This window comes from Chiloscyllium punctatum, chromosome 36 (assembly GCF_047496795.1).
Source record: "Chiloscyllium punctatum isolate Juve2018m chromosome 36, sChiPun1.3, whole genome shotgun sequence".
In the NCBI taxonomy this organism is placed as follows: domain Eukaryota; kingdom Metazoa; phylum Chordata; class Chondrichthyes; order Orectolobiformes; family Hemiscylliidae; genus Chiloscyllium; species Chiloscyllium punctatum.
This window is the reverse complement of record NC_092774.1, coordinates 28,077,971-28,093,320: the sequence shown is the minus strand read 5'-3', so window position 1 is coordinate 28,093,320 and position 15,350 is coordinate 28,077,971. Positions and strand designations below refer to the sequence as shown.

The 15,350-nt window shown below is 47.6% G+C and overlaps 1 non-coding gene across 1 annotated transcript; it reads left to right on the top strand.

The window, feature by feature from the left end:
* The first annotated feature begins 8,535 nt into the window (after positions 1-8,535).
* On the top strand, positions 8,536-8,607 carry trnaw-cca (transfer RNA tryptophan (anticodon CCA)). Its single transcript has one exon. It is a non-coding gene; the product is annotated as a tRNA-Trp (tRNA).
* Positions 8,608-15,350: the final 6,743 nt, after the last annotated feature.

The following is a 15,350-nucleotide window of genomic DNA, read 5'->3' as shown; positions in this document are numbered from 1 at the left end:
GATGGCCTGCGGTTGAATTTATCTGAGATGGTCTCGTGGTTAGGCTTCGGCGCTCTTACAGCCGCTGTCTGGTTCGATTCCCCGTCAGGGAAGCAATTTTCGGGGGGTTTATAGGTTGCTCGTTCTTCCTAAATGCGCTGCACAGTTATTTATTGATCTTCGTAGTTCCTGGGTGCTGCAGTGTGTCGTGGCTCGTTGAAATAGTGTCCTGATTAAGATTTGTTTGTATGTGTAGGGATGATTGCTTCTGTCGTTAAGTTCTTGGTTCGCGTGCGTTGTTTTCCTGTAGACGCTGTTTTGAATTTACCATTGACTGTTCGCTCTACTGTGACATCTGGAAATGGCACTTTGTTGTTGTTCTCCTCTTTTGTGAATTTTATGCCAGTAAGGAGATTGTTGATGGTGTTGTACGTTTCCTCTAATTTGTTTCATTTTCTGATGACAAAAGTGTCATGACTGTAGCGGTCCCAAAGTTTGGATTGGATCGTCGAAAGGGCTGTGTGTTCGAGTCTCTGCATTATTGCTTCTGCTAGGAATCCTGATACTGGTGGTTTCATGGGTGTTTCGTTGATTTGTTTGTAGGGCTTGTTACTGAATATGAAGTGGATGGTAAGGCACAGTTCCATGAGGTTGACAGTGCTATCTTTGCTGATGAAGTTGATGGTGTGTTTGTATCTTTGGTCCTTCGAGTAGTGTCTTCAGTTTTCTTTGGCCACGTTGATGTTAATGGATGTGAACAGGGCTGTTATGTCAAAGAACATCATTATTCCATCCCCTTCTATCTTTGTGTCTTTGGTGTTCAGGAATTCTTGGATGGAGTAAATGGAGTGGTGTGAATCTTCAACTTGGTGTTTTAGTCTTCAGTAGAGGCCTTTGACTAGTCTGTATATTCGTGTCCCAACTCAGTCAGAGGATTGCGAAACCTTTAAAAACCCACAAAAATCAAACAGGAAAGAATGGGCCTGAGTGGGTGGGAGGGGTGGGGGGGGGGGGGGACTCCTTCTTTGAAAAGGAGGAGAACAACAACAACGTGCCATTCCTAGATGTCACAGTAGAGCGAACAGTCAATGGGGATCTTCAAACTAGCATCTACAGAAAAACAACAGACCCAAACCAAGTACTTAACCACAGAACCAATCATCCCAGCACCCTCAAACGAAGCTGCATCAGGAGATTATTTCAACGAGCCACTACACACTGCAGCACAGAGAAACTACGAAGAACAAAAGAGAAATACGTATATAGTGTATTTAAGGAGAACAGGTACTCAATAAAACCAGTCCGCCGATTTCTCATTGATGCTTCCAAGCTGACTCTCAAAAATTCGTTTTTTTCCCTCCATTCTTTCCTGTTTGATTTTTGTGGGTTTTTAAAGGTTTCACAATCCTCTGACTGAGTTGGGAAGATATGTTGTGGATGTACAGGACATTGGTGAGACCACTTTTGGAATATTGTGTGTAATTCTGGTCTCCCTTCTATCAGAAGGATATTGTGAAACTTGAAAGGGTTCTGATGCACCAATGGGTCCACAGAGGGGAAGAGGCCCTTCTGCTGCCCTGAGTGTGGGAAGGCCTTCAGTGATTCCTCTGCCCTGCTGACGCACCAGTTGGTCCACACCGGGGAATGCCGTTCTCCGGCCCCAAGTGCGAGATGGCCTTCAGCAGTTCTTCCCACCTGCTGAGACACCAGTGGGTCCATATTGAGGAGAGGCCGTTCTTCTGCCCCGATTGCAGGAAGGGCTTTGCTCTTTCCTCTGACCTGCTGGCCCATTGGTGGGTCCACATGGGGGAGAGGTCGTTCATTTGCCCTAAGTGCAGGAAGGCCTTCATCAATTCCTCAGCCCTGCTGAGGCTGAGTCCATTCACACCGGGGAGAAGCCGTTCTCCTGCCCCGAGTGTGGGAAGGGCTATTCCCGCTCCTCCACACTGCTGAAGCATCAGCTGATCCACCCGGGGAGGGTGGGGGCAGAGGGCGGTGGCGGAGCGGGTGAGGCCATTCTGCTGCCCTGAGTGCGGGAAGGCCTTCAACAATTCCGCCGCCCTGCTGAAGCACCAGTGTGCCCACCCTGGGGAGAGGCCCTTCAGCTCGCCCAAGTGTGGGAAGAGGTTCATATTTTCCTGCAACTTGTGGAAGCACCAGCAGCGGCACCAACGCTCCCAGCAAACAGAACCCACCCGCGACGCTGCCTTGGGTCACCCCCCAGGATTGATCATCCTGCCAGTCCTGACAGTGGGTGCAGTGGGAGAGTAGGTGGGCTGTTTTTGTTTTCTGTTGGACTGCAATTGCCTCCCCTACACCGCACAACCACAACCCCATGGTGGCTCACGAATTGCACTGCTGCCTCATGGCACCAAGAACCCAGGAATAATTCCACCGTTCGGGGTCTGTGTGCAATTTAGGGAGGGTAGGAAAATGGATCTGACTGGGTTACTCTTCGAAAGATCAGTGCAGATGTGTTGGGCTGAAGGACCTGTTTCCACATTGTAGGAGTTCTACAATCCTGTGAGCTTTGCTGTCAGTGGACAATGCTGCTCATTGAGCCAGGGACTGCACATTGCCAAATGAAATGATCCAGAGAAACCTAAGACCGCAAGACCATCAGAGCAGAAGTTAGGCCATTAGGCCTGTCGAGTCAACTCTGTCATTCGTTAGTGACAAAAGTAGTGCAGATGAGATTAGCGTCAGTGTGAAAACAGGCCATTTGTCTCAACAAGTCCATACCGACCCTCCAAAGGGTAACCCATCCAGACCCATTTCCCTCTGACTAATGTACCTAACTCTATGGGCAATTAAGCTTGGCCAATCCACAAGACCTGCACATCTTTGGTTTATGGAAGAAAACAGGATCACCCAGAGAAAACCCACACAGACGCTGGGAGAAAGTGCAAACTCCTCACATACAGCCACCCAAGGCTGCAATCAAACCTGGGCCCCTGGCACTATGAGGCTGCAGTGGTAACCACTGAGCCACTACATACTGCGTGCCAAGGAAGGCAAGCAAGAGGTTGGGAGGATACAGCAAGCCAGGCAGCACCAGGATGTGGAGTAGTCAGCGTTTTGGGTATTAAACCTTCTTCAGGACTGAAACGTTGATTTCTCTATGAGAAACGATTTACGGGAATGTTGCTGGGGGTTGGAGGATTTGAACTACAGGGATAGGCTGAATAGGCTGGGACTGTTTTCACTGGACCATCAGAGGCAGAGGAGTGACCTAGTAGAGGTTACAAAATCATGAGGGGCATGGACAGGGTAATAGACAAGGTCTTTTCCCTGGGATGGGGGAGTCCAGAACTAGAGGGCAGAGGTTTAGTGTAAGAGGCAAAATATATTACTTGGACAACTTCTTCATGCAGAGGGTGGGATATATATGAAATGAGCTGCCAGAGTATATGGGTCAGGTGCTGTCAAATGGGACTAGATTAATATAGGATATCAGGTCAGCATGGACAAGTTGGACCAAAGGGTCTGTTTCCATGCTGTACGTGTCTCTGACTACTGGTCCTGATGTAACTTTAAAATAGAGTCCAAGTAACTTTGAATAGTTCAATCTTGTTGAGCTCACCTCCTCAAAAGTTTCAAATGAATCCCTCTGAGAGATACTGTTTAAACATGCTGAGTTGGACAAAGTATCCCATCAAGTTCAACATAAATAAAGAAGTCAGAAGTCAGAACTACAAGGAAACCAGAACTGAGAGAGATCTAGGGTTGCGGGTTATTAGCTCCTAGAAAATGGGGTCGTGGGCAGACAGGGTGGTAAAGAAGGCTTTTGGCATGCTTGCTTTCATTGGTCAGAGCATTGAGCACAGGAGTTGGGACGTCTTGTTGCAGCTGTCACACATGCCACACAACAACGATAGGCGTGGCCCTGCCCCCCTCTGACTGGCTGTCCCTTTGAATATCTGGGGGAAGATTAGACCCACCTGCCTGTGTTTGGCTCTTTTGTACTTATCCAAATAATTTTAAACATTGTAACATCACCTGCATACACCACTTCCTCTGACAGTTCATTCTTCACACGAACCACCTTCAATGTAAAAAACGTTGCCCCCACCCCCGTCCTTTTTAAATCTCTCATCTTAAAAATATACTCCCAAACTTTGAACTCCCCTATCCTTCAGGAAAAGACAGTGGTTATTCACCTTAGCGTTGTCCCTGATGACTTCATAAACCTCCATAACCTCCATCCTCAACCTTCTACACTCCAGTGAAAAAAGTCCCAGCCTATGCCGTCCATAAATCATTCTGGCAACATCGGAGTTAAAAAAAAGGTGAGCTTTAAGAATTGACTGAAAGGGCAGTGAAGATTCAACCAGCTGACAGTGGATCTTGAAATCACATGTAGATCAGGTTCGGACAGCAGGAAACCAGATAAGTTTTTACAACAAACCACAACAGTTTCATCATTAGACTCTTAATTCCAGATTTATATTGAATCCAGATTCCACCATCTGCCGTGGTAGATTTTGAACCCAGGTCCCCAGAACATTACCTGGGTGAATAGTCTGGTGACAAGAAAGTCAGCCATCACCTCCCCTGGACACATTGGCTTATTGTGTTTAGAGGTAACAAAGGAGCAAGAGGTTTCAGCAGCTGCTAAGTTGTTGATATTACACAAGGGAACATCAGCATTCTCATTAATGGCACATACTGAAGCCAGGACCCTGTTTCAGAGGTAAGGGCTCGGGAACCATACGAAATAGGAACAGCAAAATTCCATTCAACCCCTTGAGCCTGCTTCTCCATTCAATAGGATTGTGGCTGATCTGACATTCTCCACATGCAGTTTCCGGCCCTTTTCCTGTAACTGTTTATCCCCCGACTGATCACGAATCTGGTAAAAACAATGACTGCAGATGCTGAAAACCAAATACTGGATTAGTGGTGCTGGAAGAGCACAGCGATCCTAGTTTTAAGTGTGACATGAAGGCTGTCAACAGAGTTATTGGGACGGGGGAGGGGGGAGCTCAGGTCGAACTTGGGGACTAAAACAATGGCTTCAAACTTCACAATATTTAACTAAGGGAATGTTTATAGTTTATAGCTAAAAATTCCTGAAGAAGGGCTCATGCCCGAAACGTGGGTTCTCCTGCTCATGGGATGCTGCATGACCTGCTGCGCTTTTCCAGAACACGTTTTCTGCTCTGATCTCCAGCATCTTCAGTCCTGACTTTCTCCGAGAGAATCCCATGGAGTCTCACAGAGTGACACAGATGTACAGCACGGAGACAGACCCTTCGGTCCAACTCGTCCATGCAGCCCAGATATCCTAACCTAATCTAGTCCCATATGCCAGCACTTGGCACAAATCCCCATAAAACCTTCCTATTCATATACACATCCAGATGCATTTTAAATGCTGTAATGATACAGCCTCCATCACTTACTCCAGCAGCTCATGCCATCCATGCATCACCCTCTGCGTGAAAAGGATGCCACTTAAGTCCCTTCTATATCTTTCCCCTCCCATCCCTAAAACTATGCCCTGTCGTTCTGGACTCCCCCATCCCAGGGAAAAGAACTTCTCTATTTGCCCTCTCCATATTCCTCATGATTATATAAACCTCTATAAGGTCACCCCTTAGCATCCGACGCTCCAGAGAAAACAGACTATTCAGCCTCGCCCTATAGCCCAACCCTCCAATCCTGGCAACATCCTTGTAAATCTTTTCTGCACCTTTTCTAGTCTCACAACATCTTTCCAATAGGAACCAGACCAAAATTATATGCAATATTCCAAACGTGGCCTGACCAAAATTCTGTACAGTGGCAACATGAGCTCCCAACATCTATCCTCGATGCTCTGACCAACAAAGGAACGCACACCAAACGCTTTCTTTACTACCCAATCTGCCTGCGTCTCTACTTTTAAGGAACTATCAACCTGAACTCCAAGGTCTCTTTGCTCAGCAACACTTCCAAGGAACTTACCATTAAGTGTAAAAGTCCTGCTCTGATTTGGTTTTCCAAAATGCAGCACCTCATATTTATCTACATTAACTTCCATCTGCCACTTCTCAGCCCATTGGCCCATCTGATCAACGTCCCGTTGTAATCTGAGGTAACCTTCTTTGCTGTCCACTACACCTCCAATTTTGGTGTGATCTACAAACTTACGAATGATACGTCCTCCGTTCACATACAAATCATTTATATAACTGACAAAAACTAGCGAACCCAGCATCGATCCTTGTGATACACCATTGGTCACAGGCCTTCAGTCTGAAAAGCAACCTTCCATCACCACCCTCTGTCTTCTTTCTTCTCGCCAGTTCTGTATCCAAATGGCTCGTTGTCCCTGGATGCCATGCGATTAAACCTTGCGCACCAGTCTCCCATGAGGAACCTTGATGAACGCCTTCCTGAAGTCCATATAGATCACATCCATTGCTCTGCCCTCATCAATCCACTTTGTACTTCTTCAAGAAACTCAATCATGTTCGTAAGACATGATTTCCCAAGCATAAAGCCATGCTGACTATCCCTAATCAATTCTTCCCTTTCCAAGTGCATGTAAACTCTATCTCTCAGGATTCTCTCCAAAAACTTGCCCGTCACGGATGTCTGGCTCACCGGTCTATAGTTCCCTGGCTTTTCCTTACCACCTTTCTTAAATAGTGGCACCACGTTAGTCACCCTCTAGCCTTCCGGCACCTCACCTGTGACTATTGATGATACAAATATCTCATTGAGAGGCCCAGCAATCACTTCCCCAGTTTCCCATAGAGTTCTGGGGTACTCCTGATCAGGTTCTTGGGATTTATCCACTTTTATGCATTTCAAGATATCTAGCAATTTCTCATCTGCCATATGGACATTTTTTCAACATGTCACCATCTACTTTCTCACATTTTATATCTTCCATGCCCTTCTCCACAGTAAACACTGATGCATAATATCCGTTCAGTATTCCCGCCCCCCACCCCACCACGATCTACTGCAGCTCCACACAAAGGTCGCCTTGCTGATCTTTGAGGGGCCCTATTCTCTCCCTTGTTATCCTTTGGTCCTTAACGTATTTATAAAAAAAACCCTTTGGCTTATCCTTAACTCTATTTGCCAAAGCTATCTCATATCCCCTTTTTGCCCTCATGATTTCTCTCTTAAGTATGCTCGTTCTGCCTTTATTCTCTTAGGATTCACTCGATCTCTCTGTCGATACCTGACGTGTGCATCCTTCTTTATCTTAACCAAAATCTCACTTTCTCTGGTCATCCAGCATGCCCTACACCGACCAGCCTTTCCTTTCACCCGAACAGGAATATACTGTGTGTGTGATTCTTGATATCTCATATTTGAAGGCTTCCCATTTTCCAGCAGTCCGTTAACCTGCGAACAACTGCCCCCAATCAGCTTTTGAAAGATCTTGCCTCATACTTGAGTATTCCTCCAATTTAGAACTTCAACCTTTAGATCTGATATATTATTTTCAATCACTATTGTAATGTTAATAGAATTATGGTCGCTGACCCTTAGGTTTTGCACCCTCGCCAGTATGTAGATCCTCATTGTGAATTAGAAAATTTCCTCGTACACACTTAACAAATTTCTCTATTTGGCGGATAAGTCAATGGGCAGGAGTTATACCTTGGGTCAACTCTCCCTTCATTCCTATCAACCCTAACCCAATAGTCCAACGGCACTTTACCTTGCAACTGCCGAATGTGTGACACCAGCCCATTTACCTGCTCCCTCCTCACCATCCAAGGGCCCAAACCTACCTTCCCGGTGAAGCAGCACTTTGCCTGCTCTTCCTACAACCCAATCTACTGCATTTGCTGCTCACAGTGTGGTCTCATCTACAATGGGGAAAACGAAGCCTAAAACTGGGTGACTGCTGCACAGAACATCTACGTTCTGCCCGCAAAAAGAACCTGAGCTTCCAGTTGCCTGCCAATTCCACACCCTCCCCTGTTCCCTGGCCAATATCTATGTCTCAGGTTTGCTATGGTGTTCCAGCGAAGTTCAGCACCAGCAGAACGAAGAGCACCGAATATTTCACTTGGGGACCACACATCCTCCGGTCCCAATATCGAATTCAATAATTCTAGGGCCTGAAATCCATAGTATCCTCGTCCCTTCCACACACACCAAGCCTTGTTATCACACAGTCTGTCATTACACACTACCTATTCTTGGCCACGAACAGTCTCCATTCACCCTTCCACGCAGATCGTTATCAACTCCCTTTCCTGTCCAACAGTTCTTCCCTCGCTTTGGGCTCTATCCTGATCTATCATTTACTGCATCCGCCTTCCTCCCACAATATCTCCTGCATATAAACCAACGTTTTCCCAATCACCATCTGTTCTGTGAAAGGGTCACCGGCAACTCCTGTTTTTTGTTTCTGATATACAGCATCCGCAGTTCTTTCAGCTTTTTAGTGAGGTAGAGTTGGAAATTGTTTCGAGAGACAGAAGGAGAAGGGGGAGAGACAGAACAGACATGAACTGTTGATCTCCGTTGTTCCTCATAACGTAAAATCATTGCAGTGCGATCACCTCCCTTAAGCATGAATAGAGCTAGTAAGTCATCCGTGAGCTTGTGGCGCAACGGTAGCGCGTCTGACTCCAAATCAGACGGTTGCCTGTTCGAATCACGTCAGGCTCACTGACGTCAACTTCTTCCGTTTCAAATCAAGAAAGGAGTACGTTCACTCCGGATATCTGTTGAGCCAAATCTTCTTGACGGAAACTTTCGATCACACGTGAAGCTTTGCTGTCAGTTTGATTTGTGAACACTGTGTCAGGGAGGTGGAGTGCCCATTGTTTGGGTAAATGCTCAGCTCCCCAGTTCATCACGGGATTTAAACACAGCCGCCTCCCTCTGGGCAGCCGCTTCGTTCAGTTGGTGACAGCGCGGTGTGAATAACACAATACCGATATTTTTACAACATAATCCAGAGACTCCCAGCTTTATGTTTCAATCTATCAGGAGAGTGACAGCGAGTTCAGATAGAAATGTTTCCCACCAACAGCAAATCCTTTCCTCTCACTGGACACAGTTAAAATTATCTTTATTCAACAGAAGGAGCAGAAACTACAGTCTGACGGCCCCTCTCCACATTAACGGTGAGCCTGAATTTTATAAACGGTGTCAGTAAAATCCAATGGCGCACACTGATTTGGTTCAATCTTTTTTTTGCCAAGCGTAATTCACCGGGAGGATGCAGCTGTGTGAAATAGCGTGGGGAATTACTGCAGGGCCTCCTGCGTATGGGACACACCGCAACTGATGTGTTTCACCTTCACCAGTTTATTCCTATCTCGGAGAAGAGAGGTTGGATGATTCGGATCATAGGAGGCCGACAGAGAACAGGAGAAGAGCACTCAGCCCTTCACAAGCTTGTCACCACAGCTGGGTCATCGTGGCCCGTGTATCAGTATGGGATAGTAATCTGCATCTACTGACTGGAAGCACAGCAAATTGGAGTGTTGGTGGGACTATCACACAGGAGAAAACGGCTTCGGCCTATCAACTGGAGTGGTTCCCAATGCGCAACTCCGCTCACCTCAGCTGAATAACTGTAAACAAATTACTCCGTGATTCAAAGGAATACTCGGTTTTGAATCTGCATTGTGTCATGTACCTTCGAGAATGATGTCAAACACCTTCATTGCTGTGATGGAGTATCCTGTTGGGCAGAATATATCCGTTGTCATATTTCCCACGTTCTATTGATCCAACTCCAATTTCACTCAGAATCAGAAATTGTGCAGACTGAGGTTACGCAGCCCACCTTAGATCTGCTGGTTCAACAATTACTTCACTTCCCCGCTTCCTGAAGTATCACCCTCAGAATTGAGCGTAATACAGGTGGAGGATTCATTCAGACTCGGATTGCGCGGGCGAAAAATCTGCAATACTTGTTCTCACTTTCAACACGTGTTTCCCTTCGCCGTGTTCACTGTAATGGCAGCTCTGCGTCGTCCCTAATTCAGGCAGTCCGATCTTATTTAACGAAGCGGCTGTTTGAGAAAATTCATCGGGCATTTTTGCTCAGGTCAATTTAAGGATGACAGTTCGCCTGGGATTGGAACGCGGGAACTCTCACACGGCTGCATATGCTCGAAGACCCAAAGCTAGAATCATATCCTAGAGTAACGAGCCACCAGCCATGGGGACAGCAGCCTCCCGAAGCAGCTGAGAACAGGAGAAGACCACTCAGACCTCCAAAAGCACGTTACTGGAAGGGCGTGAGTTTCGCGACAGTATCAGTATGATACGGGGCATTCAGACGCTAAGGAAGTTGTTTGAAAGGCAAGATGCGGAGCAGAGTACCATCACACAGAAAAGCCGCTCAAGGAAGCACTGAACAAGAGCAAAGGATGGTCTCGCCCCATCGACCTCTGGGTTACGGGCCCAGCACGCTCCCGCTGCGCCACTCTACTCCGACGCACAACGGGCTGCTCCACAGGTCCCTTCAGCCTTTCGTCTGGCGCGTGGCATGCACGTTCGAGACTGATGTCAAAGTTCTCCACTGCTGTCGTCTTATATGGTGTTGCGCAGACGTATGGAGGCTGTGTAAATATAAACTTTTTCTAACTTCCCACATTCTCTTGTGATTTCACTCTGAATAGACGCCATGCGGCCTACCTTCGCTCTGCTGGGTCGACACAATAAGTAAACGTGGGTCTCTCTTCGTATCATTCTCTTGCCTTCTCCATGTAATTCTGCACATTGTTACTTTAAACATGATCACCGAATTCCCGTTTGCGTCTAATGAATCTGCCTCTTTGTCAGTGTCAGTTAGGGATTTACTGACCCCAACCACTCCCTGTACGAAAGCATTCTTCCTAATGTCACTTTCGGTTCTTTTCCTCATGCCTTTAAAACTCTGCCGAATCGTTGCCGATCCTTTCAGGCGTGGGAACATTTTGACTACATTACTTTCTCTGTCTAGACTTCGCATGACTTGAAAAGTTTCAATCGGGCCAGATTTCAAACTTCCGTACTCCGAAGAGAGCTGTCCCAAATTTCCAATCGACCCTCATCGCTGACATCCCTCAAACACTGCACCACTCACGTCAACTTATTCAACGCTATCTCCAATCATTTCACTTCGCTGCTTTCTGTCCCATTGGGCCTCCAGGGAGCCCAACCTCGTTTTACGAAGGTGCTTTTTGAGAAAATTAAGCGAGAACTGTCGCGCGATTCATGAAACTCGGGCTCGTCCGGGATTTGAACACGGGATCTCACGCACGCCTGCGCCGACGAAGACCCAAAGCGAGAAACATACCCCTAGACCAACGAGCCACACGGTTGGCGCGCCGGCGTCCCTGCCCCCGCCCTACCTCTTGAACCAGCTGAGTCTTGCTCAGAGTAAAGTTCCAGTTGACATTGAACAGGCTGGGGCTGTTTTCTCTGGAACGTCGGAGGTTGGAGGGTGGCTTTATGGAGGTTTACAAAATTATGAGGGGCATGGATAGGATAAATAGGCAAAGTCTTTTCCCTGGGGTCGGGGAGTCAAGAACTAGAGGGCTTTAGGGTTTAGGGTGAGAGGGGAAAGATATAAAAGAGACCTAAGGGGCAACCTTTTCACGCAGGTGGTGGTGCGTATATGGAATGGGCTGCCAGAGAAAGTGGCGGAGATTGGTACAATTGCAACATTTAAGAGGCGTTTGGATGGATATATGAATAGGAAGGGTTTGGAGGTATATTGGCCGGGTGCTGGCAGCTGGGATTAGATTGGGGTGGGATATCTGGTCGGCATGGACGGGTTGGACCGAAGGGTCTGTTTCCATGCTGTACATCTCTATGACTGTATGAACAGCTGCTTCTCATTCTGTCTCTCTGCTGCCGTTTGCCCGTCCCCAGGAACCGGGCCCTCTCTACTGGCAGAAAATTAAACCGTTTTCTTTCTCAACTTTTCTCTGACACCGGAGTGACCAGTGACAAGTATTGCCCTCCTCAACATAGGGTACAGAGAACAGGAGAAGACCCCGCAGACCTCCACGGGTGTGTCATCTCAACTCTGCATACTGGGCCTGTGTATGAATGTGAAATATTTACGTCGAAGATTTTTGGGAAGCAGATCAGAAGGCGAGGTGCACAACAGTGCGCCGTTATACGGGAAAGCTGCTAAACTCGACATTGAGTGAATAGGGAAGATGGTTTCCCTTCTGGGTTCTGCTCCCATCGCGCACCGGCAGACATATCGCCGACGAACAAATATTAACTCTGTCTAAATTGCCACATTGTGTTTTTCCGAACCGTGATTTCACTCAGAAGCACAATTTACCTGCTCTCTCCAGAATATCCTTCCAGGCTCGAACATACCTTCCAGGTGAAGCAGCACTTTACCTGCACATTTGCCGCAACCTAGTCTACTGCATTCGCTGCTCACAGTGTCGTTTCCCCAACGGAGCACCAAGTATAAACTGGATGACTGCTTCGCAGAACATCTCGGTTCTGCCCACAAAAACAGGGTCTGAGCTTCTGCTTTCCTGCCACTTTAACACGCCACCATGTTCCCTGGCCAACATCTCTGTCTCAGGCTTGCAGCAGTGTTCCAGCAAAGCTCAGCTCCAGATGGAAGAACACCGCCTCATATTCCACTTCAAAACCCTACAGCCCTCCGGTCTTCAAGGTCGAGTTCCATGACTTTAGGGCCTGAAAACCCCCACGTCCTTGACCCCTACCACACACATACGAGCCCTTGTTATCACATAGTCTGCTACGACACACTACTTATTGTTAGCCACTAACGGTCTCCATTAACAGTTATTCACCCTCCCACACGGATCGTTATTCACTCCTTTGTCCCTCCTATTGTTCTCTCTCTGAGCTGGCGGGAAAGAGAGCAGCGTACACTGGAGACTCGGAGCCAGCTGAAACTTGCTCAGTGTGAAATACATTCCACTTTGCTCCAAGAATTGCAAGCAGCAAAGAGTTTCCAGAACATCTGCTTGTCATTCTGTCCCCGGGATGCGGTTTCTGACATGCGGATCGTCTTGTCATTCACGTCGGAACGGACTTGGCGAACTACTGCAGGGAAGGCACGAAACCACAAGGTATGCGTTTCAATGTTATCAGTTCATTGGCATCTCAGAGAAGTGGTTTTGCGATTCAGTTCATAGGAAACCGACGAAGAACAGGAGAAGACCACTCAGACCTCCAAAAGCACCGTACTTGAACGGTTTGAAAGGCAAGGTGCTAAACAAACAGAGTACCATCGCAAAGGCAAGTCGCTCAAGGAGGCACTGAACAATAGCAGAAGATGGTTTCGATTCACCGACCTCTGGCTTATGGGCCCAGCACGCTCCCGCTGCGCCACTCTGCTCGTACGCACAACGTGACGCTCCACAGGTCCCTTCAGCCTTTCGTCTGGCGCGTGGCATGCACGTTCGAGACTGATGTCAAAGATCCTCACTGCTGTCGTCTTCTCTGGCGTTGCGCAGACGTATGGAGGCTGTGTAAATATAAACTTTTTCTAACTTCCCACATTCTCTTGTGATTTCACTCTGAATAGACGCCATGCGGCCCACCTTCGCTCTGCTGGGTCGACACAGTAAGTAAACGTGGGTCTCTATTCGTATCATTCTCTTGCCTTCTCCATGTAATTCTGCACATTGTTACTTTAAACATGATCACCGAATTCCCGTTTGCGTCTAATGAATCTGCCTCATTGTCAGTGTCAGTTAGGGATTTACTGACCCCAACCACTCCCTGTACGAAAGCATTCTTCCTAATGTCACTTTCGGTTCTTTTCCTCATGCCTTTAAAACTCTGCCGAATCGTTGCCGATCCTTTCAGGCGTGGGAACATTTTGACTACATTACTTTCTCTGTCTAGACTTCGCATGACTTGAAAAGTTTCAATCGGGCCAGATTTCAAACTTCCGTACTCCGAAGAGAGCTGTCCCAAATTTCCAATCGACCCTCATCGCTGACATCCCTCAAACACTGCACCACTCACGTCAACTTATTCAACGATACCTCCAATCATTTCACTTCGCTGCTTTCTGTCCCATTGGGCCTCCAGGGAGCCCAACCTCGTTTTACGAAGGTGCTTTTTGAGAAAATTAAGCGAGAACTTCCGCGCGATTCACGAAACTCGGGCTCGTCCTGGATTTGAACGCGTGATCTCTCGCACGTCTGCGTCGACGAAGACCCAAAGCGAGAAACATACCCCTAGACCAACGAGCCACACGGTTGGCGCGCCAGCGTCCCTGCCCCCGCCCTACCTCTTGAACCAGCTGAGTCTTGCTCAGAGTAAAGTTCCAGTTGACATTGAACAGGCTGGGGCTGTTTTCTCTGGAACGTCGGAGGTTGGAGGGTGGCTTTATGGAGGTTTACAAAATTATGAGGGGCATGGATAGGATAAATAGGCAAAGTCTTTTCCCTGGGGTCGGGGAGTCAAGAACTAGAGGGCTTTAGGGTTTAGGGTGAGAGGGGAAAGATATAAAAGAGACCTAAGGGGCAACCTTTTCACGCAGGTGGTGGTGCGTATATGGAATGGGCTGCCAGAGAAAGTGGCGGAGATTGGTACAATTGCAACATTTAAGAGGCGTTTGGATGGATATATGAATAGGAAGGGTTTGGAGGTATATGGGCCGGGTGCTGGCAGCTGGGATTAGATTGGGGTGGGATATCTGGTCGGCATGGACGGGTTGGACCGAAGGGTCTGTTTCCATGCTGTACATCTCTATGACTGTATGAACAGCTGCTTCTCATTCTGTCTCTCTGCTGCCGTTTGCCCGTCCCCAGGAACCGGGCCCTCTCTACTGGCAGAAAATTAAACCGTTTTCTTTCTCAACTTTTCTCTGACACCGGAGTGACCAGTGACAAGTATTGCCCTCCTCAACATAGGGCACAGAGAACAGGAGAAGACCCCGCAGACTTCCACGGGTGTGTCATCTCAACTCTGCATACTGGGCCTGTGTATGAATGTGAAATATTTACGTCGAAGATTTTTGGGAAGCAGATCAGAAGGCGAGGTGCACAACAGTGCGCCGTTATACGGGAAAGCTGCTAAACTCGACATTGAGTGAATAGGGAAGATGGTTTCCCTTCTGGGTTCTGCTCCCATCGCGCACCGGCAGACATATCGCCGACGAACAAATATTAACTCTGTCTAAATTGCCACATTGTGTTTTTCCGAACCGTGATTTCACTCAGAAGCACAATTTACCTGCTCCCTCCTGAATATCCTTCCAGGCTCGAACATACCTTCCAGGTGAAGCAGCACGTTACCTGCACATTTGCCGCAACCTAGTCTACTGCATTCGCTGCTCACACTGTCGTTTCCCCAACGGAACACCAAGTATAAATTGGATGACTGCTTCGCAGAACATCTCGGTTCTGCCCGCGAAAAAAGGCTCTGAGCTTCTGCTTTCCTACCACTTTAACACG